This window comes from Podarcis bocagei (assembly GCF_964188305.1).
Source record: "Podarcis bocagei genome assembly, chromosome: 16".
Lineage (NCBI taxonomy): Eukaryota > Metazoa > Chordata > Lepidosauria > Squamata > Lacertidae > Podarcis > Podarcis bocagei.
The window spans coordinates 23,792,420-23,819,587 of record NC_138142.1 but is presented as its reverse complement, the minus strand read 5'-3'; the positions used below and the strand labels follow the sequence as shown (position 1 = coordinate 23,819,587).

General features: G+C 45.3%; 1 long non-coding RNA gene across 1 annotated transcript; it reads left to right on the top strand.

Annotated features, from left to right (window-relative positions):
- The first annotated feature begins 1,969 nt into the window (after nucleotides 1-1,969).
- On the top strand, nucleotides 1,970-26,246 carry LOC308576180. Its single transcript, XR_014003130.1, has 4 exons — nucleotides 1,970-2,092; nucleotides 3,947-4,034; nucleotides 24,504-24,563; nucleotides 26,108-26,246. It is a non-coding gene; the product is annotated as an uncharacterized lncRNA (long non-coding RNA).
- The last annotated feature ends 922 nt before the right edge of the window (nucleotides 26,247-27,168 follow it).

The following is a 27,168-nucleotide window of genomic DNA, read 5'->3' as shown; positions in this document are numbered from 1 at the left end:
ACTGCTACACCACGCTGGCTCTGTGACCCCCCTGACATATTCCGTGGACTTGACTGTGCCCCAAGTCTTGAGACTACTTTCAGCACCAGTGGGCTGAAGTGAGAAGAGAAACCTTCCGTCAGATTCTCCCCATCTATTATTACTCTTCCCCCACCCCACCCTTAGCCTTGTCCTCGTCCCCCTCCCCATTTTGAAATGCATCGGTTACTATAGAAACACGCTGCAGTTGGCGTGGATAGAATCTTCCTGGACCTCTGGCAGTGCTTGGATCAAGTCACGCTATATAATGGCTGGGAATTTATACCACAGTCTTGTAAACATTCGCGTTTTCTGCGGTGGTTACCATGACCACATATATGGCATACTTTATATTTATAGTATTCTTAGGTCATCGCTGGTAATTATCCATTAAGGATGGCGAGTAACACCCTCGTGAAATTCTAATCCCAAAGCAGAGTAATTTGGAGTAGGTAAACGAGCGGTTCATGGGACCGGTTTCCGCCCACTGCAGGCGGCCACTGAAACATGACCCTCTCGCCTTCCCTGCATCTCAGCTAAATGCCGCGGCTATTCATCTTCATTCATCATTGTTTAGTCATTTAGGAGGCATGACTCAACGGCACATTTTGGCTAGTCTTTCTCGGGTGCAGCTGCCCTTCACTACAACCCTGTAAGGTTGGTAGGGAAAATTCAATTCAGCTCACATTTAAAGTGAGGGGGGGCTATCTAACGAAGAGCCAGTGGTGGTATAGCAGTTTGAGTAGGACCTGGGAGAGGCCAGGGTTCAAATCACCCTACTCAGCCATGAAAGTAGAGGCCAGTCACTGTCTCTCAGCCTAACCTACCTCACAGGGTTGTTGTGGAGATTAAATGAGGAGAGAGGTAAACCGTGTATTCCAGCTTTAACTCCTTAGAAGAAAAGAGGTGGAATATAAATATTATTATTATTATTATTATTATTATTATTATTATTATTATTATTATTATTATTATTATTTTCATTTGTACCACTCCCACCCTGGCTGGAGCCAGGCTCAGAGCGGTTAACATCATATAAATAACACAGTATACATAAAAACAGGCATCAATTAATTAAAATACATCTTAACATTAATTCAGACAAATTAAAATCTGGATAAATGGCTGTTATCAGGTTAATACTTGCCAGGACCAACTGTTTTAATTGATCATATAAGGACCTGTGAACGGGCTGGGAGGCCTCTTTCATGCTCGTTCTTATACAAAGGAAAATAGGTCAGACTGCCCCCTGGCCAAAGGCCTGGAGGAACAGCTCCGTCCTGCAGGCGCTGTGGAAAGATGTCAAATCTCTCTTGTAGGAGAGCGCTCCACCAGATCGGGGCCACGGCCAAAAAGGCCCTGGCTCTGGTCGAGGCAAGACTAGTTTCCCTGTGGCCCGGGATCTTCAGAGTGTTGTTGTTTGCAGACCATAAAGTCCTCCGTGGGGCATACCAGAGGAAGCGGTCCCATAGGTATGAGGGTCCTAGGCCGTATAGGGTTTTGAAGGTTAAAACCAGCACCTTAAACCTGATCCTGTATTCCACTGGGCACCAGTGCAGCTGGTATAGCACTGGGTGAGTGTGATCCCACGGCGAGGACCCCGTAAGGAGTCTCGCTGCGGCATTCTGCACCCGCTGGAGTTTCTGGGTCAGTTTCAAGGGCAGCCCCACATAGAGTGAGTTACAAGAGTCAAGCCTGGAGGTGACTGTTGCATGGATCACAGTGGTGAGGTCAGGGCGAGAGAGGTAAGGACATACAGTCCATACCTAGCTTGCACTTTTGAAACTCACACTTCTCCAAACTTTGCATTGCTGTTATCCAGCCAAGTGATGTGGTGTTGTTTTTTAAAAATGTGGAAATGCATCACATTTGGGGAAATTGCTTATTATTTTACATTGTCTTATTGCTATTTCACATTTTATTTTCCGGTTAAAATTCTTTACAGCTCAGTGGGTAGGACACATTCCTTGCCTGCAGAAGACCAATCCCTGGTATCTCCAGGCAGAGCTGGGGGGAAAAAACCCTCTAGGAGGGTTTTGAGAGCTGCTGCCAATCAGTGACAATAATGAGACAGGTGAGCCAACGGGCCTGAGCACTTTGATCCAACTTTATTTTATTTTTCGATGCTTTTTATTAACTTTCTGTTATAACACATAAACACACACACTAAGACATAACGACAATTAAGAAACAAACTAAAAAGAAAACACAAAACAAATAACAAACCTACAACCATAAATCCATACGCTCTTGCACAAGGACTTATGTTACCCTACTTTATATTTCCTATTCTTACTCTTTTCTAGTACAGTGGTACCTCGGGTTAAGTACTTAATTCGTTCCGGAGGTCCGTACTTAACCTGAAACTGTTCTTAACCTGAAGCACCACTTTAGCTAATGGGGCCTCCTGCTGCCGCTGCGCTGCCACCGCACGATTTCTGTTCTCATCCTGAAGCAAAGTTCTTAACCTGAGGCACTATTTCTGGGTTAGCAGAGTCTGCAACCTGAAGCATAGGTAACCTGAAGCGTATGTAACCTGAGGTACCACTGTAGACTTCCTTCCTCCTCAAAGTGGATCTATTTTCCTGTTTGTTAAACTGTTTCTTTCTCATTTCATCATTTCTACCCTTTTCCATCTACTGTACTTATAGATCATATTGTGGTTTGCGAAAATTATTCAAATCGAGTCCAGGTTTTGATTTGAGGACACTTTTTTTTAACGTAATCTCTGTACACTCCCCACTCTTTTTGGAACCTTTGGTTAGACTGTCCCCTAATCGTATCCGTCAATTTTGCAGTTTCAGAATATTCAAATAATCTGTCCTGCCACTCTTTTTTCGTTGGTACTATTTCACTTTTCCAATTTTTAGCTATTAATATTCTTTCTGCTGCTGTTGTGTATAAGAATATTCTCTTATTTTCATTTGGGATATCCGAATCTAATATGCCCAATAGGAAGGCTTCTGGTTTCTTCATAAAAGTTTGTTTAAATATTTTTTTCAACTCTTCATATACAGTATCCCAAAAGCTCTTAATTTTTTAACAGCTCCACCACATATGAAATAGTGTCCCTTCTAACTGATTGCACCTCCAGCACATATTATACAGTGGTACCTTGGGTTAAGTACTTAATTCGTTCCAGAGGTCCGTTCTTAACCTGAAACTGTTCTTAACCTTAAGCACCACTTTAGCTAATGGGGCCTCCTGCTGCTGCTGTGCCACGATTTCTGTTCTCATCCTGAAGCAAAGTTCTTAACCCTAGGTACTATTTCTGGGTTAGCAGAGTCTGTAACCTGAAGCATATGTAACCTGAAGCGTATATAACCCAAGGTACCACTGTATCTTGTTTTATACATTTTAGATATTTTGCTAGGGGTTATATACCACCTGTAAAACATCTTCCAAAAAAATTCCCTTAGTGAGTAGCAAGCCGTAAATTTCCATTCTGCTACTATGATCCTACTTTAAACTCTCATGGCTTTCCCCAAATAATTATGGGAAGTGCAGTTCATTAGGCTGCTGAGAATTGTTAAAAAGGTAAAGGACCCCTGACAGTTACCGTATTTTTTGCACCATAACACTCACCTTTTTCCTCCTAAAAAGTAAGGGGAAATGTCTGTGCGTGTTATGGAGGGAATGGCTACAGGTGGCATGCCTACGGATTTTCCTCCTCTAAAAACTATGTGCGTGTTATGGTCAGGTGCGTGTTATAGAGCGAAAAATACGGTAAGTCCAGTCGTGAACGACTCTGGGGTTGTGGCGCTCATCTCACTTTACTGGCCGAGGGATCCGGCGTACAACTTCCGGGTCGTGTGGCCAGCATGACTAAGCTGCTTTTGGCAAAACCAGAGAATTGTTAGGAGGCCCCAAGTCCCCTCACAGAGCTTCAATTCCCAGGGTTTATTTAACAATCAATTCCTCTTTGCAGGGAACTCTGGGAATTGGAGGGGGAGCTTTCCGAAAACTTTGAGTCCAGGCTGAAGAGCAATATCATGATATGTGTTTATGACCTACTTGTGAGTAAAGGGGGTCTACTTGTGCATAAGCCGTCCCTGCTACTCCTTCACTGTGAAATAGCTGTGGTTTAGGAGGCGAGAGCATGTAAGGCTTCCCTCCTGAGCCATCCTTTGCTTGTTTCTGCTGCCTGCTCCCCCCTCCTTCCAATATTGATTTTGGACTGTTCCTGCCTGACCTTTGAATAAGTAAATACATGATTTTACATATGATTTTAGCCTGCATAATTTATGCAAGTTAGCAGAGTTTGTTGGTATTTGGTGCTGAAACTTCGGTGCAGATTTATCTCTTTATAATGATGCGGCAAGCGCAGCATTTTTTAAGGTGTGAAATCTCTTATCGCAAGTGTGCAGAAAATGGAAGTGAGGGATTTGCAGTCCTCCAGGTGTTTCAGGCCTACAGCTCCCATCATCCCTGGGTAGTGAGTGGCCACACTGGTTGGGGCAGAGGTGGATGGAGTAAAGCAACATTCGGAGGGGCACAGATTTCCATCTCCTGCTCTGTACAGAACCGAGGCTTTGCATACACCATCCATTTAAAGAACAAGGATTCCCTCAAAGAACTCTGGGAACTGTAGTTTGTTAGAGGAGCTAGGAATTGTAGATCTGGGATCAACGGAAGTATAGCACCCAAATTAAGGGAGTAATTTTTGTACTGTACCTCTCTATTTTACCCTGGTCGGACCCCACTTGGAGTCCCGCATCATGTTCTTGGTACCCCGGTTTAACAAGGATATTGACAAGCTGGAAGATGTGCTGAGGAGGGTGACTTAGGTAATGAAGGGTCTGGAAACCAAGCCTTGTGAGGAATGGTTGAGGGAGCTGGGAGTGTTTAGTCTGGAGAAGAGAAGACTGAGAGGTGGCAGCCATCTTCAAATGAGGTCCAGTGCCGAGGGCCTTCTGGCGGTTCCCTCACTGCAAGAAGCCAAGTTACAGGGAACCAGGCAGAGGGCCTTCTCGATAGTAGCACCCGCCCTGTGTAACGCCCTCCTACCAGGTGTCAAAGAGAACAACAACTACCAGACTTTTAGAAGACATCTGAAGGCAGCCCTGTTTAGGGAAGCTTTTAATGTTTAACAGACCACTGTATTTTAATACTTTGTTGGAAGCCGCCCAGAGTGGCTGAGGAAACCCAGCCAGATGGATGGGTTATAAATATATTATTATTATTATTATTATTATTATTATTATTATTATTATTATTATTATTATTAATGTCTGAAGGGCTGCCACACATGGAAGAGGGGGAAAGCCTGTGTCCTCCTGCTCCAGAGGGGAGGACCTGAACCAATGGATTCAAATGACAAGAAAACAGATTCTGATGAAACATTAGGAGGAACTTTCTGGTGGTAAGAGCTGTTTGACGGTGGGCCCTCCTTCACTGGATGTTTTTAAAGAACTTGGATGGTGCATCTATCAGGGACTCTTTAGCTATGATTCCTACATTGCAGGAGGTTGAACAAGGTGGCCCTCAGGGTCCCTCCCACCTCTACCATTTTATGATTAGTAAACTACACTTCCTAGCAATCTCTTGAGACTCTTGAGAGTCCCATGGACTGCAAGAAGATCAAACCTCTCCATTCTGAAGGAAATCAGCCCTGAGTGCTCACTGGAAGGACAGATCCTGAAGCTGAGGCTCCAGTGCTTTGGCCACCTCATGAGAAGAGAAAACTCCCTGGAAAAGACCCTGATGTTGGGAAAGATTGAGGGCACAAGGAGAAGGGGACGACAGAGGATGAGATGGTTGGACAGTGTTCTCGAAGCTACCAGCATGAGTTTGACCAAACTGCGGGAGGCAGTGGGAGACAGGAGTGTCTGGCGTGCTCTGGTCCATGGGGTCACGAAGAGTCGGACACGACTAAACGACTAAACAACAATAACAACAAACTACAGTTCCTAGCAATCTTTATTTAAGGCAGGGTGTACTTTAAAAATGTATGCTGTGCATATAGCCTGAGGGATTCGATTCCTCCTTAGGCGTGCAATCAATGTTTAAGATCTGACCTCTCAATACACAGCTCATAACCTCTCCAGAGCTCTGTCATTTTTCAGGAGCGGTAGAGGGATTTGGGATGCTTTCTTGGAATAGCGTGGGGAGAAACATGAAACATGCCGTGTTTGCGTTATTGCATTTGCAGCTTCCTGGACTTCCACCAGTAGGAAATTCCTGGGACAATTTTTTTCCATTGTGTGTTAATGGTTCCCCCCACTCCCTCCTCCCACAGAAGAAATGAGAGGAGTTGTGGGCGGCGAGGGTGGAGAAGACAATCGGAAACATAACAGAACAAATATTCCAGTAATGGTCCCAAATGCTTTAAACTTTAAGGGCACATCAAGTTCCACAGCGCACCAGCCCCTGTGGCTGTTTTGTCTTTCTCCCTGGACAATTTATGACCTCACTCTCCTGCTTTCTCTGACATCACGCAGCATTGCCATGGGAACAGCTTTTGTTTCCACCAACAAAGAGGTACCGCAGCAATAATGGAACAAAACACAGACACAAGTTTTCCAAAAAGGATAAATTTACTTTATGGGGTTCAAGGGTTTCTTGAAAGTTAATGGGCACAAGTACTGACATTTCAGTGCAGATGGAAACTGAGGATCCTGACCAAATCTCTCTTCCCCGCATAAAAAGTTCCTGTTTGTGCATCTGAAGTATTTGGAAGGGAGTGTGGTTTGCTACCCTGTGTCATAAGGCACATCCCTTCGTTGAAAATGTCATCCCAGAAAAGGGCAGCTCCGTAGAACATACTAGGCATGGTTATAAGAACATAATCACCAGACCAATAGCCCATCTAGTCCAGCATCGTGTTCTTATGGTGAACAACCAGCTGCCTCCATGGGAAGCCTGCAAGCTGAGCAACAGAGCCCTCTCCCCTCCTGCAGTTTCCAGCAACTGGTATTCTAAAGCATTACAGCAGTACCTCGGGTTAAGAACTTAATTCTTTCCGGAGGTCCATACTTAACCTGAAACTGTTCTTAACCTGAAGCCAGCGGCGTAGCGTGGGTTGTCAGCACCCGGGGCAAGGCAAGTAATTTGCGCCCCCTAACCCCTAACCTGCCGCCGCTGCCAGCTTCTTCTTGCTGCTGCCTGGGCTGGTCTGGTGTGGTTCTCTCCCGCACTCAGCGCTGCGCTGGGCGGCCGCTGCACTGTCCCTCCCCCAGATAGTCCCTCGCTCTCTCTCCGCACCGCACGCCTGGCACCCACCCCCTCCACAGTGGGCGGTGACCCAGCGGCTCGGATCGGATTCGCACAGCCAGCACTGCAGTGAGAGAGAGTGAGTGAGCCAGGTAGGGGCAGAGAGCTGCGAGTGGGAGCACGCCCCCCTCAGATGTTGCGCCCGGTGCGGCCGGCCCCCCCTGCACCCCCCACGCTACGCCACTGCCTGAAGCACCACTTTAGCTAATGGGGCCTCCCGCTGCCACTGCACCGCTGCCATGCGATTTCTGTTCTTTTTTTTATAATAATGTTTATTAAAGGTTTTAAACAGTACATCACCAAACAAATAAAACACCGTCACCAACATACAAAAAGAAAAATAAACACAAAACAAATAGCATAATTTAGTTTCAGTAAAACCAAATTTCCATAACTTTTCTTTCGGACTTCCTCACATCTCCCTTTCTTGCGTTTGCATTTATAAAGTTATATTCAGCAATTCTTCACCTTCTTTCAAATGTTATTTTGTAGTTTTCAAATATTATGTCACCAATTTCAAGCTTTATTATCAAATATTTAGATATTTAAATTTGACATAATATTAATCAAAGTTTCAATCTTGTTTTAATGGTTCACTTGTTTTCATATAACCTTCCACTAAGTTACTAATGCCAGATTATTTCCTCATGCGATTTCTGTTCTCATCCTGAAGCAAAGTTCTTAACCCGAGGTACTATTTCTGGGTTAGCAGAGTCTATAACCTGAAGCATCTGCAACCTGAAGCGTCTGTAACCCGAGGTACCACTGTACTGCCTCCAACCTTGGAGGCAGAACATAATCATTCAGACTAGTTGAAATTGATAGCCCTCTCCTGAATAAATTTCTCCACTCCTCTTTTAAAGCCATCTAACTTGGTGACCATCACTGCCTCCTGTGGAAGCCCATTAAAAAGCCTATCAATTGAAACAGCTAAACGTTCCTTGAACTTAACCAGATGCACAGTGGTGGAGTTTCATGCTTTGGCACCGGGGGGGGGGGCATAGAGCAGGTGGGGGCATGGCACGCCACCTGCAGGGGCATGCCACCCAGTGCGGGCAGAGGACGGGTAGCTGTGATGGCACCCCTGCACTCCTCTTCCTCCGCCAGTGCAGATGCATATTCATCAGAAAAGCCCTGCTGGATCCGGCCAACAAACCCATCTAGTCCAGCATCCTGTTCTCACAGCGGCTGGCCAGAAGACTGTGAATTCAAGCAGGATTCATGAGCAAGAGCCCCTTCTCTCCCCACTTGCGATCCCCAGCAACTTGCATTCAGAAGCTTTGCTGCCTCTGAGTGTGGAAGTAGAACATAGCCAAGGTGGCTAGCAGCCATCAATTGCCGTCTCCTCCACGAATTTGTCCAGCCCTCTTTCAAAGCCAAACAAGTTGGTGGCCCTCACTTGCCTCCTGGGGAAAGGAGTTCCACAGTTCAACTTTGCACTGCATGAAGAACTTCCATTTATCAGTCCTGAATCTTACAACACTCAGCTTTACTGGATGTCCACAAGTCCTAGTGTTGCGAGAGAGGAAGAAAAACTTCCCTCTGTTCATTTTCTCCATGCCATGCGCATATATATATATATATATATATATATATATATATATATATATATGCTTTCGTAGATTTTCACGGGTACAGGAATGCAGGTTTTGGTGTCTTCGGGTATCTTCCCGTGTAAGAGTTGGGGTGTCTAGGCGACACCTCGTCGAAACGTCGCCTAGACACCCCAACTCTTACACGGGAAGATACCCGAAGACACCAAAACCTGCATATATATATATCTATATATGTAGGTTTTGGTGTCTTCGGGTGTCTTCCCGTGTAAGAGTTGGGGTGTCTAGGCGACGTTTCGACGAGGTCTCACTCGTCATCTTCAGGCTGGTGCTTTCGGCTTCTTGTTACTGGAACAGAGCAGGATCTCAGTGTTTGAGTTCCTATAAATACTGTTGAGGGGGTGTGGTGCAGAGAAGAAGTTCCCAGGTTATTGTGCCTTTTCTTCTTTTGTTCCTTAATTACTTGGGGGATATCTTGAGTGATATCTTGAGTGATATTCTGAGTACCACTTAGGTGGGTCATTAAGTGTGGATTAGTTGCTATAGCTTTCGTGTCTTGACCTTTTGAGCTTGTGAAGAGATTTTTCTGAGAAGATGGCTGTACTGCACTGAGTTGTGCTCTGGCTTGGCTTCGTGTATAGGGGCGAGCTGTGGTTTTGTGCCCTGTGCCAGCCAGATCTGTGTAGGGATTGCAGGGGGGTGCAGCATCCGGAGGTGCCACTATGGTTTGGCTACCGGATGGAGTCTGTAATTTATCTGTGGAGAGGGTCTGGGTTTGGGTCTGGTGTGGTTGATAGGTGATGGCGTTCTGTGTGCCTCTGGTCCTGGTGTCGGTTTTTGTGGGGAGGGCTAATTTCCAGATGTCTGGCAGGCGGGACGTGTCGTCACGCTTGTTCATGTTGTGAGGGTGTTTCTCTATCTCGATGGCTTCCATGATTATTCTCTTGTGGTGATGTTCCATGTTAAAGAGCAATTTGGAATCTGCAAAATTAATTTCGTGTCCTGTTTCTTTCATGTGTTGGAAAAGAGAGGAGGTTTTTTCTTCTTTTTTGACGGCATTCTTGTGTTCTGCGATACGTGCATTTATTCGTCTGTTTGTTTGTCCAATGTACGTGGCTGGGCAGACTTTGCAGGGTATTTCATAGACCCCTTGGTTTTCCAACTGGATTTTATCTTTGGGGTTTCTGAGGATATTGGCTATTTTTTGGTTGGTGCAAAAGGCTGTTTTGATATTGTGTTTATGGAGGATTTTGCTGATTTTGTCTGTAGTGCCCTTGATATAAGGAAGGAGGGCCGGATGCTGCACCCCCCTGCAATCCCTACACAGATCTGGCTGGCACAGGGCACAAAACCACAGCTCGCCCCTATACACGAAGCCAAGCCAGAGCACAACTCAGTGCAGTACAGCCATCTTCTCAGAAAAATCTCTTCACAAGCTCAAAAGGTCAAGACACGAAAGCTATAGCAACTAATCCACACTTAATGACCCACCTAAGTGGTACTCAGAATATCACTCAAGATATCACTCAAGATATCCCCCAAGTAATTAAGGAACAAAAGAAGAAAAGGCACAATAACCTGGGAACTTCTTCTCTGCACCACACCCCCTCAACAGTATTTATAGGAACTCAAACACTGAGATCCTGCTCTGTTCCAGTAACAAGAAGCCGAAAGCACCAGCCTGAAGATGACGAGTGAGACCTCGTCGAAACGTCGCCTAGACACCCCAACTCTTACACGGGAAGACACCCGAAGACACCAAAACCTACATTCCTGTACCCGTGAAAATCTACGAAAGCAAATATCTATATATCTATATATATATCTATATATATATCTATATATATATCTATATATCTATATATATATAGATATATGAATGAGAGTTCTCTTTCTTGTGCATTTGCAATCATAATACACCTCTGGGAACAGCTGCGTTAAATGCCACATTGTTAACTGTTTTAAACAATAGACTCAGTTCAGTTGACAAGGGGCTTCCTGGCTGCGTCTACGTTTCCCAGTTTTTAGTTTTTAATTTATTTATTTCTGCTGATCCTTTATTTTGTAACGAGCAATTCCAGGGATGAAGTGAGGCAGGTCTAATTAATTTCTCCTCTTGGATCTGCTTCCTGCTCAATCCATCTTTGCAAATGTCTTCCCCGAAAGCCTAACCAGCTTCAAAGGAGGTCCAAGGGAATATCTGCACATGCTCAGAGTCCTTCTGTGGTAAGGGGGAGAAGGAGGGGGAGGACTCTGCTCACAGCAGACTTGCCAGGCTGCCAGATGTGTGGGGGGGGGTCTGCCTACACCAGTGAGGGCTTGCTCACAGTTGTCAAATCGAAGGGTGGATGCTAAAGCCAGCTTTCCGCAGAATACGGTGGTGGCTTCTGCCCTCCACTATAGTTCACTTTATTTTCTCGTTGCTTTTTCACTTTATTTACCGTATTTTTTGCTCTATAAGACTCACTTTTTCCCTCCTAAAAAGTCAGGGGAAATGTGTGTGCGTCTTATGGAGCGAATGCAGGCTGCGCAGCTATCCCAGAAGCCAGAACAGCAAGAGGGATTGCTGCTTTCACTGTATAGCGATCCCACTTGCTGTTCTGGCTTCTGAGATTCAGAATATTTTTTTTTCTTGTTTTCCTCCTCCAAAAACTAGGTGCGTCTTGTGGTCTGGTGCGTCTTATAGAGCGAAAAATATGTCATTTATTTATTTATTGCTTCAGATTCATACACCGCTTAGTTGTAAATAATAATAATAATAATAATAATAAGCAAAAAATCTTTAAAGTGGTTTTCCAAGAAAGGTAAAGCAAGGAAATTATCTATAAGAAAAATGAACAACAAGGATTTAAGGCTTTCGAGAAACTGAAATAAGGACAGACTAAACACAGAATAGCATTTGCACCCACATTCTAAACAACTGGGAAGGCTTACCTTAAACTATTGGTTTCAGCACAGTGGAGGCGCTTGCCTTGATGTCAACAGGTGGGGAGTTCCAAAGGGTAGGTGCTGCCATCCTGAAATATCGAGTTCTTGCAAATGCCAAATGGGTATTATGTGGCACATGTAATGGTACCAGGTCAGCTGATCGAAGTGGTCAAGTGTGTGTGTGTGAGATAAGGTGATCTCACAGGTAAACATTAGGGCCAGGGATGTCTTTCGATGGAAAGGGGGCTGTAGCTCAGCGGTAGAGCATCTGCCATGCATTCAGAAGCACCCAGGTTGAATCCCCAAAGGCATCTCCAGGGTTTGTGAGGACTTTTGACTGAAACCCAATAGAGAGTTGCTGCCAGTCAGTGTAGACAATGCTGAGATTTTGCCTTAAACTGCTTCTGCCACCCATCTGCAGCTACACAAAGCTGTTTCATCTGCTTCCTGCTCAGTGAAGGCTAAGAATGTTCCGCCATATGAAATCCTGGAAAGTTGCTGCCAGTCAGTGTAGACATTGCTGAGCTAGATAGCTCAGTGGCCTTCCTCGGTGGAAGGAGAACCTTCTATGTTTCAAATTCTCATTTTTATGTCCCCACCCACTCTTCGGTTCAGTTCTCCACATTTTCACATCTGTTTGCAATTTTTAAAAAAACCCTCGTGAAAATTCACCAGCGTTTTTGTGCAAATTTCTTCTCATATACACATTTTTGTATGCAGTGCACCCTTTACACAAACCAGTTTCCCTTTGTATAATGCATTGTTGTATGCATATATATATATATATATATGCATTTTCATACACATTCTTTGGCTGGAGAACTTTGGAGAAGTGCAGATTTTGAAGGATGGCCGTGTGTTGCTTCATGCACTGTTTCAGCAAGTGTGAGGAAGGCTCAGCATTAAATTTGAACTGAATCAAATTTCTAACCTGTCCCTACTCCTCCAGAAGTCCTGATGGTTTTGCTTATGATAGGGCAGTTATAGGGCAGTTATACGCAATCCTGCTTTATTACCACGGGGAAGGGCTGTAGCTCACTGGCTAGAGCATCTGCTATGCATTCAGAAGGTCCTAGGTTCAATCCAGGGACGCAGGTGGCGCTGCGGGTTAAACCACAGGGCCTAGGACTTGCCGATCAGAAGGTCGGTGGTTCGAATCCCCACGATGGGGTGAGTTCCCATTGCTCGGTCCCTGCTCCTGCCAACCTAGTGGTTTGAAAGCATGTCAAAGTGCAAGTAGATAAATAGCTACCACTCTGGCAGGAAGGTAAACGGCATTTCCGTGCGCTGCTCTGGTTTGCCAGAAGCGGCTTAGTCCTGCTGGCCACATGACCCGGAAGCTGTACGCCGGCTCCCTCAGCCAATAAAGCGAGATGAGCGCCGCAACCCCAGAGTCGGCCATGACTGGACCTAATGGTCAGGGGCCCCTTTACCTTTACCTTTAGGTTCAATCCCCAACATCTCCATGCAGGGCTAGGAGACAATTGTGTCTCATAGTGACCGACCAGATGTTCCAGTGGGAAACTTGCAAGCAGGACCTGAGCACAAGCTCAATTTCCCCTCTTGTGGCTTCGAGCAATTGGTACTCAGAGACACTGTTGCCTCTGACCGTGGATGCAGAGCATAGCCATCAGGGCAAATAACCATCCATGGATTTCTCCAATCCTCTTTCGAAGCCACCCAAGTTAATGGTCATCACTGCCTCCTCTGAACTGAAAAATGTAGCCCACTAGGCCCCCTTTGGTGGAAAATGCCAAGTTGTGCCTGTGGAATCGCAAGAGCTGGCAGATGAAAGCACTCTGGAAATGTTTACGGGTCCAGATCCAAAGTCTGAACGATTTCCCAGACAACCGTAAGATGCTTCCAGTTTGCGTTACGAATGGGATCCGGGGGTCTGGGATGAGAAAGACCCTGCCCCTTGTATTCAGGCTTCCCTTCTCTGTGTGTGAATGGATTTGAACGTGTGTTCATTGCTTGGGCAAGTTGGGATCGAAAAGCGCTGTTTTGGCAACAACAGGAGGCTCACCGAGCGCCAAGGTAAATAATGACAGAAACGCGGTGCACACATTATTATTCCCATAATTTCCTGCTGCCCTGGGGCTGCAATAACTTACACACCCTGTGCCCCAAATGTTTTTAATTTATTTCCCAAGAACAGAATTATCTCATAGTTTCTTTCTCTCACCCCCCCTTCCCCTGCCCCATCCTTTTGCCAGGCCCATTTTAAATATACTCTCCAGATAAGGAAACTCCTTAGCACACGTTGGAGGAAGAGGAGGGGGCTGCTTCTGTATTCCAAGCAGCACCTAGCACACTCCGCCGGCGATAAATCACTCCCGTTAATAGGGGATGAATGTGCTGAGTGCCCGTAACAGTGCCAACAGCTATACAGCTAAAATGGGGCCACCGGAGTAACAAGGGAGGTATCAGTGGGTTCGGGAATGTTAAACCACATAAGAAGATTCAGGACAGATAAAGTACTTCTTTGCACAATTCAGAGTTAAACTATGGAACTCACTTCCACAGGAGGCAGGGATGGCCACCAATTTAGATGGGTCAGCAAACTTTTTCAGCAAACTTAGCCAGGGTCAGCAAACTTTTTCAGCAGGGGGCCAGTCCACTGTCCCTCAGACCATGTGGTGGGCTGGACTATATTTTTTTGGGGGGTGAACAAATTCCTATGCCCCACAAATAACCCAGAGATGCATTTTAAATAAAAGCACACATTCTACTCATGTAAAAACACACTGATTCCTGGACCATCCATGGGCCGGATTTAGGAGGCAATTGGGCCGGATCTGGCCTCCGGGCCTTAGTTTGCCTACCCATGGATTCGACTAATTTGTGGAGGAGAGGCCTATCAATGGCTCCTAGCTAGGTTGGCTCTGCTTTGCCTCCACAGTCAGAGGCAGGAATGCTTCTGAATACCAGTCGCTGGAAACCACATGAGGGGAGAGGGTTCCTATGCTCAAATCCTGCTTGTGAGTTTCTCACAGGCATCTTGGCCGCTGTGAGATGCTGGACTAAAGGGGCCATTGGCCTGATCCAGCAGGCTCTTCCCACGTTTTTATGCAAAGTGAAGGGGGCCAAAAAACAAACCCTGAACCAGGCTAATGAGGCATGGTGGCCATGGAACACTGCTTCTTGGGATGGGGTGTGTGGAAAACCAGTGTGGGTCAGGAAGAAATGGAGCACTCGACACTGCCCCATTTTTGATACAGGTCCCACTTGTAGGTCACACCATATATTTAAGCTTGGATGTATGAAGCTTCCCTGCACGTTATACCAAAGCGCTGCCTCCTGGCCAAGGTAGGCATGCCCTGCACAGGGGGGCAGAAACATAAAGGGCAAGGAACTTTGCACATGGTCAGAGGAACTCTTTGTAATTATTTCGTCTATTCGAGATCAGAAAAAGGTTCTGTTGCATGAAATACTCATGATCCCGGACTCGGCCGAAGCCCAGATTTCTTCCAGGGAATTCACCATGCCAATTCTGACTTCCTACCCCTTTGAAGAGGCTGTCCCTGGGTGGATGGCAGAGCAGGAGCTGTGCTGGCTCCATGCACAGGGCCAGATCAGACCTTTGAAGTATTATCTGTACTCATAGAATCATAGAGTTGGAAGGGACCCCAAGAGCTGTCTAGTCCAACCCCCTGCAGTGTAGGAATAGCAGCTGAAGAACCCCTGCTGCTCCAGTGGTTTCTCTGAAAGGTGGGATAAAAAAGGAATGAATGGTATGGATCTATGTTTCTATGGATATATCTGTGCATAGGTTCCTTCAGGTACACCCTTGGCACACTTCCCCATTTTTTAAAAAAAACCAGTTTTGACTCTTCTCATGTTTAGTGCGAGGGTTGCCTGTTTTCAGTGGTGGTGGGGAAAGTGTCGATTAGGAGATAGGGGGGTCTGTTTTTATTTGGGTGAGTGTGCATATGTTTTGCCTCTTTCTGTGGTGGAGGAGTTCTGAGCGTCATCAGTTTTCCTTCTGTGAAATGGGTGTTTTGTGGTGCCCACACCAGTCTCCCAGATTTCCAAATGTGCCCGCAGGCCTAGAAAGTTCAGAAAGTTTACCCAAGAAGCAGTAAAAGCATAAACATGATGCTCTGCACATTAAATATAGGATATGTTAGAGTGTACACGCATTTATTCAGCAGGACTTGGTTTAAGATCTCTCTCTACATTTCCAGCTGAACTCCTTTGCTGTATACTATACCATATGTGTGTGTATACATATATATGTGTGTGTGTGGTATTCCATCCACACACACACTCACTTATGCCTAGTGGTTTAATTTAGGTTTCTGCCTGCTTCCTCTTTGCTAAATATAGCCCTGATTAATTATTCAGAGCATACCTTTTGTGGCTGAGTACTTTCTCTCATAGCTGTTGAGCCCCGAGACATGTTTTCACTTTCAATAATTAATTTTTATTTCAGAAGCGCATAGTAAAATACCTTGCAGGGAAAAAGAGGGGAAGGGTGGTCTTTGGGCGAGATGCGCTAAATCCCAAAGGGGCCGATGAGCCTGGGGTCAGGGTGCCGTACAGCGTTTCTATGTGTCAAGTCACAGTTATGCCTGGCTTTCAACTCCTAAGCAATGCTGAGAGCTAATTAACCAAGGAAGTGGCAATAGCTCAGTGGCAGAGCAACTGCCTGGCATACAGAAGGTCCCAGGTTCAATCCCCAGCGTCCCCAGGTAGGGCTGGAAATATACTGGGAAAGGCTGTGCTGGTCAGTTTTGACAATACTGAGCTAGGTAGAGTAATGTTCTGATTGATATAAGACAGCCTCCTACATTCCTATTTGATTCAGCCCTTTATTTAGAAACATGAGGACTAAAATCTTTTCTTTTAGGGGAAGGGCTGTATCTCAGTGGGAGAGCATCTGCTTTGCTTGCAGAAGGCCCCCAGCTATATTCGTAGAGTTGGAAGGGACCCCAAGGGTCATCTAGTCCAACCCCTGCAATGCAGGAATCTCAGCTAAAGCATCCATGACAGATGGCCATCCAACCTCTGCTTTAAAACCTCCAAGGAAGGAGAGTCTACCAGTGTGGTGTAGTGGGACAGTGTGGTGTAGTGGTTAAGAACGGTGGACTCGTAATCTGGTGAACCGGGTTCGCTTCCCCGCTCCTCCACATGCAGCTGCTGGGTGACCTTGGGCCAGTCACACTTCTTTCAAGTCTCTCAGCCCCACTCACCTCACAGAGTGTTTGTTGTGGGGGAGGAAGGGAAAGGAGAATGTTAGCCGCTTTGAGACTCCTTCGGGTAGTGATAAAGCGGGATATCAAATCCAAACTCCTCCTCCTCCTCCTCCTCTTCTTCTTCTTCCACCTCCCATTCCACTGTCTTGTGTTCTTACATTTCTATTGCAAAATTTGGAGAAGTGGGGATTTGGAAAGAGAGCTGCATTTTGGCCTGCAGATTGTTTCTCAAAGTGCAAACTGGACGGAAGTTTCCCCGTGTCCCTACTTGACCCACTGACATTCCTTCAAACCCCCCAACAGCCCCTTCCCAGGTTACAGGGCAGCCTGGAAAGCAACCCCCCAGTCATGTTGGAATGGCTAATTATGGAACGTTCGAGCATTTATCTAAGAAGATGATGCTTCCCAGGAATGAGAGATGGGGTTTTGTGGGGGGAGTAACTGCCTGCCTGCCTGCCTGCCTTGGCCCCTCTCTAGCGCTGCGGATTCCATTAAACAGTGTCGCCCGAGAAGAAAAGGAGTGAGGCTGGGTCAGGCTGCCTGCTGGAGTGGGTCAGACGAGGTTAAGCAGGTCAGGTCGTGTTTCTCTGTCTTCCTTGATTCCCGCCCCCCATCCCCCCAGCCTCAGGATCAATGCATAGAAATGGTGCCATTTAATCAGCTGCTAGCAATTTGAGGTCTGCACTCAAGCTGGTGGAATCAAAGGAGGGAGAAGTCTCAGAACGGAAAAGAGGAATGGATGAGAACAGTTACGTTCAAATAAAGCGAAATCATTTGCTTCTCCTTAAAAGGAATGTGCCATAAGCAGGGCCAGTGTTGGCATTTGGGGCAGTTGCCTGGGGGGCCCAGTCATCGGACAGGGTCCACTGCTAAGGCCTGCCCCTAACATAGGAAGCTGCCTTAAACCGAACAAAACCCTTGGTCTGTTTAGCACAGTATTGTCTACTCTGGCTGGCAGCGGAGTTTCAAACAAAGGACATTCCCAGTCCCACCTGGAGATGTTGTTGTTGTTTAGTCATTTAGTCGTGTCCGACTCTTTGTGACCCCATGGACCAGAGCACGCCAGGCACTCCTGTCTTCCACTGCCTCCCGCAGTTTGGTCAGACTCATGTTTGTAGCTTCGAGAACACTGTCCAACCATCTCGTCCTCTGTTGTCCCCTTCTCCTTGTGCCCTCCATCTTCCCCAACATCAGGGTCTTTTCCAGGGAGTCTTCTCTTCTCATGAGGTGGCCAAAGTATTGGAGCCTCAGCTTCAGGATCTGTCCTTCCAGTGAGCACTCAGGGCTGATTTCCTTCAGAATGGATGGGTTGGGTCTTCTTGCAGTCCATGGGACTCTCAAGAGTCTCCTCCAGCACCATAACTCAAAAGCATCAATTCTTTGGCGATCAGCCTTCTTCCCACCTAGAGATGCCAGGGATCAAATCCGGGATGGCTGGTATGCATAGCAGATGCTCTACCACTCAGCTACTACCCTTCCATACCTGGCTTTGAATGGACTTGTGATATGGATGGGCCAACTGGTCAACTACCTAGAGTGGGCAGATCAGTCATCTCAGACTCAGAGATGTTCAGATAAATTTGACTTGGTATGAACCAGCTTCTTGGCATCACTTGCTTGATATAGAACTTAAGAACATCAGAAGTGCCTGTTGGATCAGGCCAGTGGCCCATCTAGTCTAGCATCCTGCTCTCCCAGTGGCCAACCAGAGGCCCCAGTAGAAAACAAACTGGCAACCAGTCCTGCTTTTTTTAAAACGGGGCACATGAGGTCTCAATGGAACCCCAGGCAGAAACCTGGCTGCCGCATTTTGGACCAGCTGAAGCTCCCAAGCCAGGGATCAGGAAACTTTTTCAGCAGGGGTCCGGTCCATTGTCCCTCAGACCTTGCGGAGGGCCAGACTATATTTTGAAAATAAAATAAAATACAGTCATACCTCGGGTTAAATAAGCTTCGAGTTGAGTTTACAGAGGTACCACTGTAAACGAATTCCTATGCCCCACAAATAACCCAGAGATGCATTTTAAGTAAAAGCACACATTCTACTCATGTAAAAACACCAGGCAGCCCCCACAAATAACCCAGAGGTGCATTTTAAATAAAAGGACACATTCTACTCATGTAAAAACATTTAGAAGGCGATTGGGCCCCTTTAGTTTGCCTACCCATGTCCCAAGCTGTCTTCAAGCGAAGCCTCGCGTAGTGTGCGTTGCAACAGCTCATCGAGCCATTGGTTGATCTAGATGAACTTGAGGGTCCCTTGAAACTCTGCAATTCTATTATTCTGACTATACTTAAATAAATACCCACTACAGGAGCTGGGGGATCATGGGATATAAAATTTTCAGCAGTCGGAGCCGTTAGCCTGTTCCAAAGTTTATCATATTCCTCCCCCCCTATTTTGCTTCATCTTATTTACTGTTCTCAGTTCCTTCTGTTTTGATTTTATGTTATGCTTGTTGTATCGTTGAAAAATCAATAAAAACTACTTTTTAAAAAAGTGTTTCTGTATCGCAAAATAAACAGGGCAGTGTACAACGCCAAAATGTGAAAAGCACCATTTGAAACAAGGCAGTTAATCATTAAAGTGGCTGGCTAATTAAACAGCCGCAGAGGCCTGTCGACATAAAGAGGTCTTCAAGAGACGCCCAGAAATAAAAAAAAATGAGGATACCTGCCGTATCTCTGCTGGAAAAGCGTCCCACAGCATGGGGCTGGCAGCTCTAAATTCCTGACATCTAGATGTTGCCAGTCAGGCCTCTGTAACATGGGAGACAGCTAGCAGCTCTCCTGCGGATGATCTCAGTTATCAAACAGGGATATAAGGGCTCAGGGGGTCTTTAAGGTATCCAGGAACCACGTTGTTTAGGGCTTTCTATATCAGTGCAAATTTGCTGGAAGAATCCAATTCCCTTTGGGAGATGACATCCCATAATGCTTTGGAATAAATAATAATAATAATAATAATAATAATAATAATAATAATAATAATAAAACTTTTATTTATATCCCACCTTCCCCGGCTAAAGTTGGGTTCAGGGCAGCTAACATCAGTATAAAATCAAACAATAATTAAATTACCTCCTAAAAACAGGTCAAAATCAAATTAAAGTCTAATTAGATGGCTTTCCGCAGGGTTAGGGTTGGGAACAGTAAGTGCTCACTGGCCCAACTGTTTACGCTGATCTTATATGGGCCTGTGAGAATGCTGGGAGGCCTTTTTCATGTTAGTTCTTATACAAAAAGAAAAGGGGAGTCAGGCTGAGCCCTGACCAAAGGCCTGGTGAAACAACTCCGTCTTGCAGGCCCTGCGGAAAGATGTCAAATCCCGCAGGCCCTGATCTCTTGTGGCAGAGCATTCCACCAGGCTGGGGCCAAGGCCGAAAAGGCCCTGGTCCTGGTTGAGGCCAGCCTAATCTCTCTGAGGCCCGGGATCTCCAAGGTGTTATTAATTGTAGACCGTAAGGTCCTCCTTGGGGCTGATCTTCTCAATGGTCCTCTGTGCTTCCCAGCATGAAATAATAGAAACCATTTTTAAAAATCTCCTTCTCCTTCCTCCTCCTGTCCATCTTCTTATCCCAGTCCCAGTAGCACAATGGGCCAGTGTGTCTGGCTGTTAACTAGAAGGTTGGTGGTTCAAGCCCACCCAGGGACAGCTGTGGGCAGGATTCCTACATTGCAGGGGGTTGGACTAGATGACCCTCAGGGTCCAACAAGTCTATGATTCAATGAGTCTTCTTCAGCTTCTCGCACCCATCTTTGCATATTTGTCTTTTCAAGTTCTCTGCATCATTTTCCGTTGTTTGCTTCTTACACCCGTACAAGCCCCGCAGTTTGTTTTGGGTTGTCCATCCGTTGCATTGGTGGTCTCTTGCAATTTCAAGGTCTCTAAACTAACACTGCTTTATTCCATTGGCCTGAATCACCATGTGTCTGGCATGTGTCCATTTTAACATCAACCTCCTTTACTGATTTAGTTCTTACAATTTATATGCTGCTTGAAAGAAACCTCAAAGCAGTTTACAAAAAAAATGAAACTATAAAAAATATCAACAAAACAAGTTAAAAACAACTATTTAAAACATGAAAAGAAAATCAAAATCAGCAATCAGCTAAAAACCAGATGAAAACATGTGTTAACGTTCTACACAACTAGGTAAGCTCTAAAACTAATGTGGAAATCTGGCAATAATAATAATAATTTATTTATACCCCGCCCATCTGGCTGGGCTTCCCCAGCCACTCTAGGCGGCTTCCAACAAAATATTAAAATACAGTAATGCATCCATAATGCATTACTGTATTTTAATATACAGTTTATGGACAAATGTTGAAGTAGAACAATAATATATATAAAATGGATAAAGACAATGCGGAAAATTTAGAGGTGATATAAATAGTCAGAAGAAGGAAGGAGGGAAGTCAGCTCCTAGGAGCAAGTATAAATGTAAAATGTAATACAATATGTGTATGTGTATGTAGTATGAAACTTGTAAAACTAATAAAGATTATATTGCAATAAAATAAAACAAAATAAAATAAAATACAGTAATGCATCAAACATTAAAAGCTTCCCTAAACAGGGCTGCTTTCAGGTGTCTTCTAAAAGTCTGAACCAAACTGAACTTAAGTTTGGTTAAAGATCTGCCTTGGTAGCTCAGTTGGTGGAGCACAAGATTCTTAATCTCAGGTCTGTGGGTTCAAGCCCCACGTTGTGCAAAAGATTCCTGCGTTGCAAGGGGTTGGACTAGATGACCCTTGTTGGCCCCTTCCAATCCTATGATTCTATGAAATGCAAAACTGGAAGAAACTGGAATGGAGAGATTTGCCTGTCGCTGCTCATACCATGCCTGCGAAGTAGGACAGTTATTACCATGTTAAAGGTTGGAAACTGAGTGTGAAAGACAGAAAGACTGGTGATGAGTCTGGCACCTGTAACAGTGCCATTTCCACATGGGAAGCAAAGGATGGGAAGTTTCTTCCTACCAGCATCTCGGACCTCTTGGCTTTGGACATCAGTAAGCTTTGAAAGGAAGAGGCTTGGATGGGAGTCACCTGCTCCCCTTGCAAGTTTTAAATGTGGGTTTATAGCAGATTCTCCAACTGACTGAAGCCAGGCAGCATTGCTCTGCGGCAGCAAAAAGACCTAGAAAGTAGGTCGTGGATTAATCCTGCTGGTTCCAGCAATTAGAGTATACAATGGGGTCGAAAGTTCATGCTGAGCCTGGGAATGCAGATGGAGACGGAGTTTCTCCCTTTCTTAGCTGCATCGTCCCTGAGCTGCTACTGGGAAGAGATTTGCCATTAATTGGGGAACTGCGTGTTCTTCAAAGCATGTCAGGGCTGGAGATGCAGGGAAAAGGGATGATAGACCCGAAGGGAAGTAACTGCCGATCAGTAAATTAATCTACTAAACAAAGAGTTGATTAACTGGCTGTGTTTAATACGTGCATGTAGATTTTAATCAGTAGGGGCTTGGGTTGGTGGAGAAATTCGACCCGGTTCGCATTCGAAGCCGATTCCATCAATTTTGCCCTTTCCGAAACAATATGAGAACCGAAACTCAGCCATACGAAAATTGCACATATTTGAATTTTGCAATGAACTCTCCAGCCAAACAGTTTACAAGGATGCATATATTGGGGAGTGGGAATTGTGCATAGAAGTGATGTGGTAGTGAAAACAATATACCAAAAATGTACTGTATTAGGAGAAATTGGTTGCAAAAATGTGCACATTATTCAAGACTGCATACCAACATGTCTTTATTGGGCGAAATTTGCATGTCTATGTCTACATGGAGTGAAGGTGGAATGTGAGAGCAATTGTTACTCCCAGACTAAAAAAGAAAGAAAAGGGGATTGAATATGGCAGCAACTTTTACTGGCGACCACACAGCAGCGGTGGAGGACCTCAGGCTAGGAGGCCAAATGTGGCCCTCCAGGCATCTTTGTCTGGCCCTCAGGGCTCTCTTTTGAAGCTGTTTTCTTTCTGGCATGTGTCATGGGAATTAATCCCACACACTCGTATGTATGTATGTATGTATGTACTATATTTTTGCGTATATAAGACCATATCCCCCCCCCATTTTAAGTTTAAAATTGGGGGTCATCTTATACACAGAATGTTTAAAATATTTATTTCTTAATTTTGGGCTCAAAAAATACCGTAGGGGTCATCTTACACATGGAAAAATACGGTATGTATATATGTATGTATGTATGTATGTATGTATGTATGTATGTATATATATAGCATACTCAGTATCTATAGTGCTTACAGAGTACAGGTCCCTGCCACAAGGTGTTTACAATCTAAAATATGAGAGTGGGGAAACCTCAGCTTCTGGACTGGTTGTAAGAGCAAGGCAGGTTGACTGAGGGCAGATTAAGATCAGTGGGGCAGCATCCTGTTAGCCCCAACAGGCCAGCCTGCGCTGGAGAGTTTCCCAGGCTGCTCCTACACCCCTTGTTTTCTTTCTAAGCAAGGGTCCTCTCCCAATGCAGTGTGAAGGGGCAGTCGGGCTGCTCTCCCTTTCGCTTTTCAGGCTGCAATCGTACATATTGTTTCTTGCGCTAGAAGGAACAATCTTGAGCTCCAGAGGAAGCTGGCAATAAAAAGTCGGTGTCTATAAAAAGAAACATGTGGTCGGGGAATGGGTTCCTACTCTGAGTCAAAGCAGAGCAAGTGTGGAGTCAGAAATTCCAACCCAGAAGGGGTCAGGGAGGCTTCCAAGATGACTGACGCATATGGCTTGCTGCTCTGCCTCCCCCTCCCCAACCCCTTGTCCTCCTGGCCTTTGGGATTCCAAGGAAGAATGATACCATATCACAAGCTCTTCCTATGAGTGTTGAATACACTCTCCCCACCTCCCTCCATCCTTCCTCAGTTCTGCCCCGGTCTCCCTTTGCCAGCTCAGAGACTTCACACCGCATGCAAGATGATGGCTGTGACCCAATGAAATATAGTCTGCTCAGTTAACTCAATTAACTTTATTTGATTAACGTTGGTTGGTTGGTTGGTTGGTTTGGAACACTGTTACCTGGCTGTTCAGCCAAAAAGGCTCCCAGAGCAAGCTTATCTACAATCAAAACAAGACAATCCTTGCCTGCAAGCTTACAATCTAAAAAGAAACATAGCACACAAGGAAAAGGAACAAGGAGGGAAGAGGAAAACCAAAACTCAGACACCAATTTCTAAACAGTTGTTCCTATAAAGACCAGCTCACCCAGCTCAAGGACAGGAGGTCCCTGATGGAACTGGTCTCTCAAACCAGTTCCAAGGGAGTGAGCTCTGCTGCCCTGCTCTCCCACTGCTGCAGTAGCTGCCCCCAGATCGCAGTTGAGGGGAGAGTTTTAAATGTGTATTGTGGATATGCCCATGATCAATCAGCTGATTATGTGGTTGTTTTCGTTTATTTTGAAATCTAACCGTAATATTAATCTACTTCGCAGCAATTCACCATACCACACACATGCACGCAGGAAATAATCATATATCACCACAAACTTATGGGCATATTTATTCTGCTGTGCTCACGGAAAAAACCTCTTCATGAAGAACATGTTCAACTTGTTTGTTTTTTTCTCTGCAGTGGCGCCTGTGATGTATTGCTTTGTTCTGACCCTGTGAAGGCAGAAACGGCGGCATGCACGTTTGTGAAATATTCTGTCTGCCCCGTGTTTACTGCACTTTGCAGATGGCAATATTTCAGCAGCAAACAACACCACTCCTCCCTGCTACCCGCCCAGCTTTCCAGACAGGGAGACTTCCCTCTCGGTATGCCCCTGACCAAATGCCAGTGCATGACACAAACTTGGGTCAGCTGGGAAAGGGGATTAAAAAAACCTAACCCTATAATTACAGACTGTATGTCAGACAAAATACAATCGCTACCCCGCAGAAACACACTGCCAGCCCATTTTGGGTGTACGTGCGTGTGTGCAAATTGCAAACACAGAGTGTTTCAGAGACTCGGAAGCAAGAGGAATCTGCAACCAAAATGTTGCAGTGAAAATTGTTGTTCCTGATTCCAGCCAGCCTTTCCTTTCCCCGGGAGACTACATTCCGTCCATTCCAGAACCTAGTTTTCTTTCTCTTCCTCCAAAAGTCAACCAGCAATCCGTACCCACTGAGCATGTCCATTCCTCTTTGGTTCTGCCACTGGCAGGATTCCCCCCCCCTTTTTTTTGTACTTCAGCAAATTTTGAGTCCCACCCACCCAACATGCCGTTTTTTCGCTCCTGTTCATAGATGATACTATTTTGGCTACATACAAACTAGCAGTCCGATAATGAGTTTGCTAATACTGTATACCAGGCACGTCCAGCTTCAAAGAGACTGCAATCTACTCCCACTATAAAAAAAAAACTGACAGTGATCTAGCCATTGGATTGACCAGAGTTGTTGAGCTTTTTGGGGGGAGGATGAAGGGACTTTGTCAAAAGCCTAACTGAAATCAAGATTTACTACATCCACAGGATGCCCATTATCCACAAAGCTTGTAACTATATCAGAAATAGAAATGAGATTTATCTGGAATGACTTGTTTTTGAGAATTCCATGTTGGGTGTTAGTATTCACAACATCCTTTGCTAAGTGCAAAGGTAAAGGTAAAGGTACCCCTGACCCTTAGGTCCAGTCGCGGACGACTCTGGGGTTGCGGCGCTCATCTCGCTCTATAGGCCGAGGGAGCTGGTGTTTGTCCACAGACAGCTTCCTGGTCATGTAGCCAGCATGACTAAGTCACTTCTGGTGAACCAGAGCAGCACATGGAAACGCCGTTTACCTTTCCGCTGTAGTGGTACCTATTTATCTACTTGCACTTGATGTGCTTTCGAACTGCTAGGTGGGCAGGAGCAGGGACCGAACAACGGGAGCTCACCCCGTCGCGGGGATTCGAACCGCCGACCTTCTGATAGGCAAGCCCTAGGCTCTGTGGTTTAGACAACAGCACCGCCTGTGTCCCAGTGCTCACAGAGTGACTGTTTAATTATCTGTTCTAGGACCTTTCCTGGTCGAGCTTACCGGCTAGTAATTACCTAGGTCTTCTCTCCCCCCCCCCCACTTTCTGAAGATGGGGACATAATAATAATAATAGTTTAGAAAGTCTTCCAGAAGATTATTTACTTATTTAGCATACTTTATTTAATTTGTCAGACTCTGCGCAATGCTTTTCTCCCTCTCTCATAACACTAGAACTCATGGACAGCCAATAAAAGTGAGTGTTGGAAGATTCAGGACAGATAAAAGAAAGTACTTCATGCAGGACATAGTTAAACTATGGAACTCACTTCCACAGGAGGCAGTGATGGCCACCAAGTTGGACGACTTTAAAAGAGGATTAGCCAAATTCCTAAAGGTAAAGGCTATCAATGGCTATGGTCTGCCTTCATAGTCAGAGGCAGTGGTGTTTGTGAATACCAGCTGCTGGAGGAGGAGAGAGTTTGCAAGTTTCTATGGGCATCTAGGTGGCATCTGGTCGGCCACTGTGAGAACAGGATGCTGGACGAAATGGGTCATTGGCCTGATCCAGCAGACTCTTTTTATGCTCTTATGGCTTGCAGCCACATAAAAATGGTTTTTAATAATTTTGTATGTTTTGAAACCTGAACCATCCTTTTATGATGTCATTCCCAGTCATTTCTATATATCCAGCTAGCTCACTGGATATATGCACTGTCTGACTCTAATTGTATAGTATTCAATAAGCCTATGAATTAGGGAGTCAGACCAAAGGCACAAAATCCGTTTCCTTTGGATACAGACAAAGTGTGACTGGGCCTGATAACATCGCTGTAGTTATCATGATGTATACGTAAAAATAATCTCAGCAGATGGTCTCGAAAACACACTGCTGTTTGCAACTTAGCCTTGAATATAATCAAGAGTGGGAATCTCAGATCTTGCCAAATTTGACACCCTCTCCAAAAACGTCTCCCCGCACTGACTGAAAATGTGCCCCTGCAGGTGGTGGGTTGACAGCTTGCAGGTCCTTCTGACTGATAAGTTTCTATGTGAATCTGGAGGTGGGGGAACCTCACTCTTTTTTAATTTTAAAGTTGGATGATTTGCTTTTTCACTAAAAAAAAAAAAGTCCCTAGAGCAACATTCCTTATGCTGGGAATGGGGGAATTAAGGTTGCATGCACACAACATTTTGCGCTAGAATCAATGGAGACTGAGTACTTCTTCTTTCTATACTGTCAACACACAGTCTTGATCTACCCTGTGTTATTTGCCCCTGAAAAGTGCTTATTG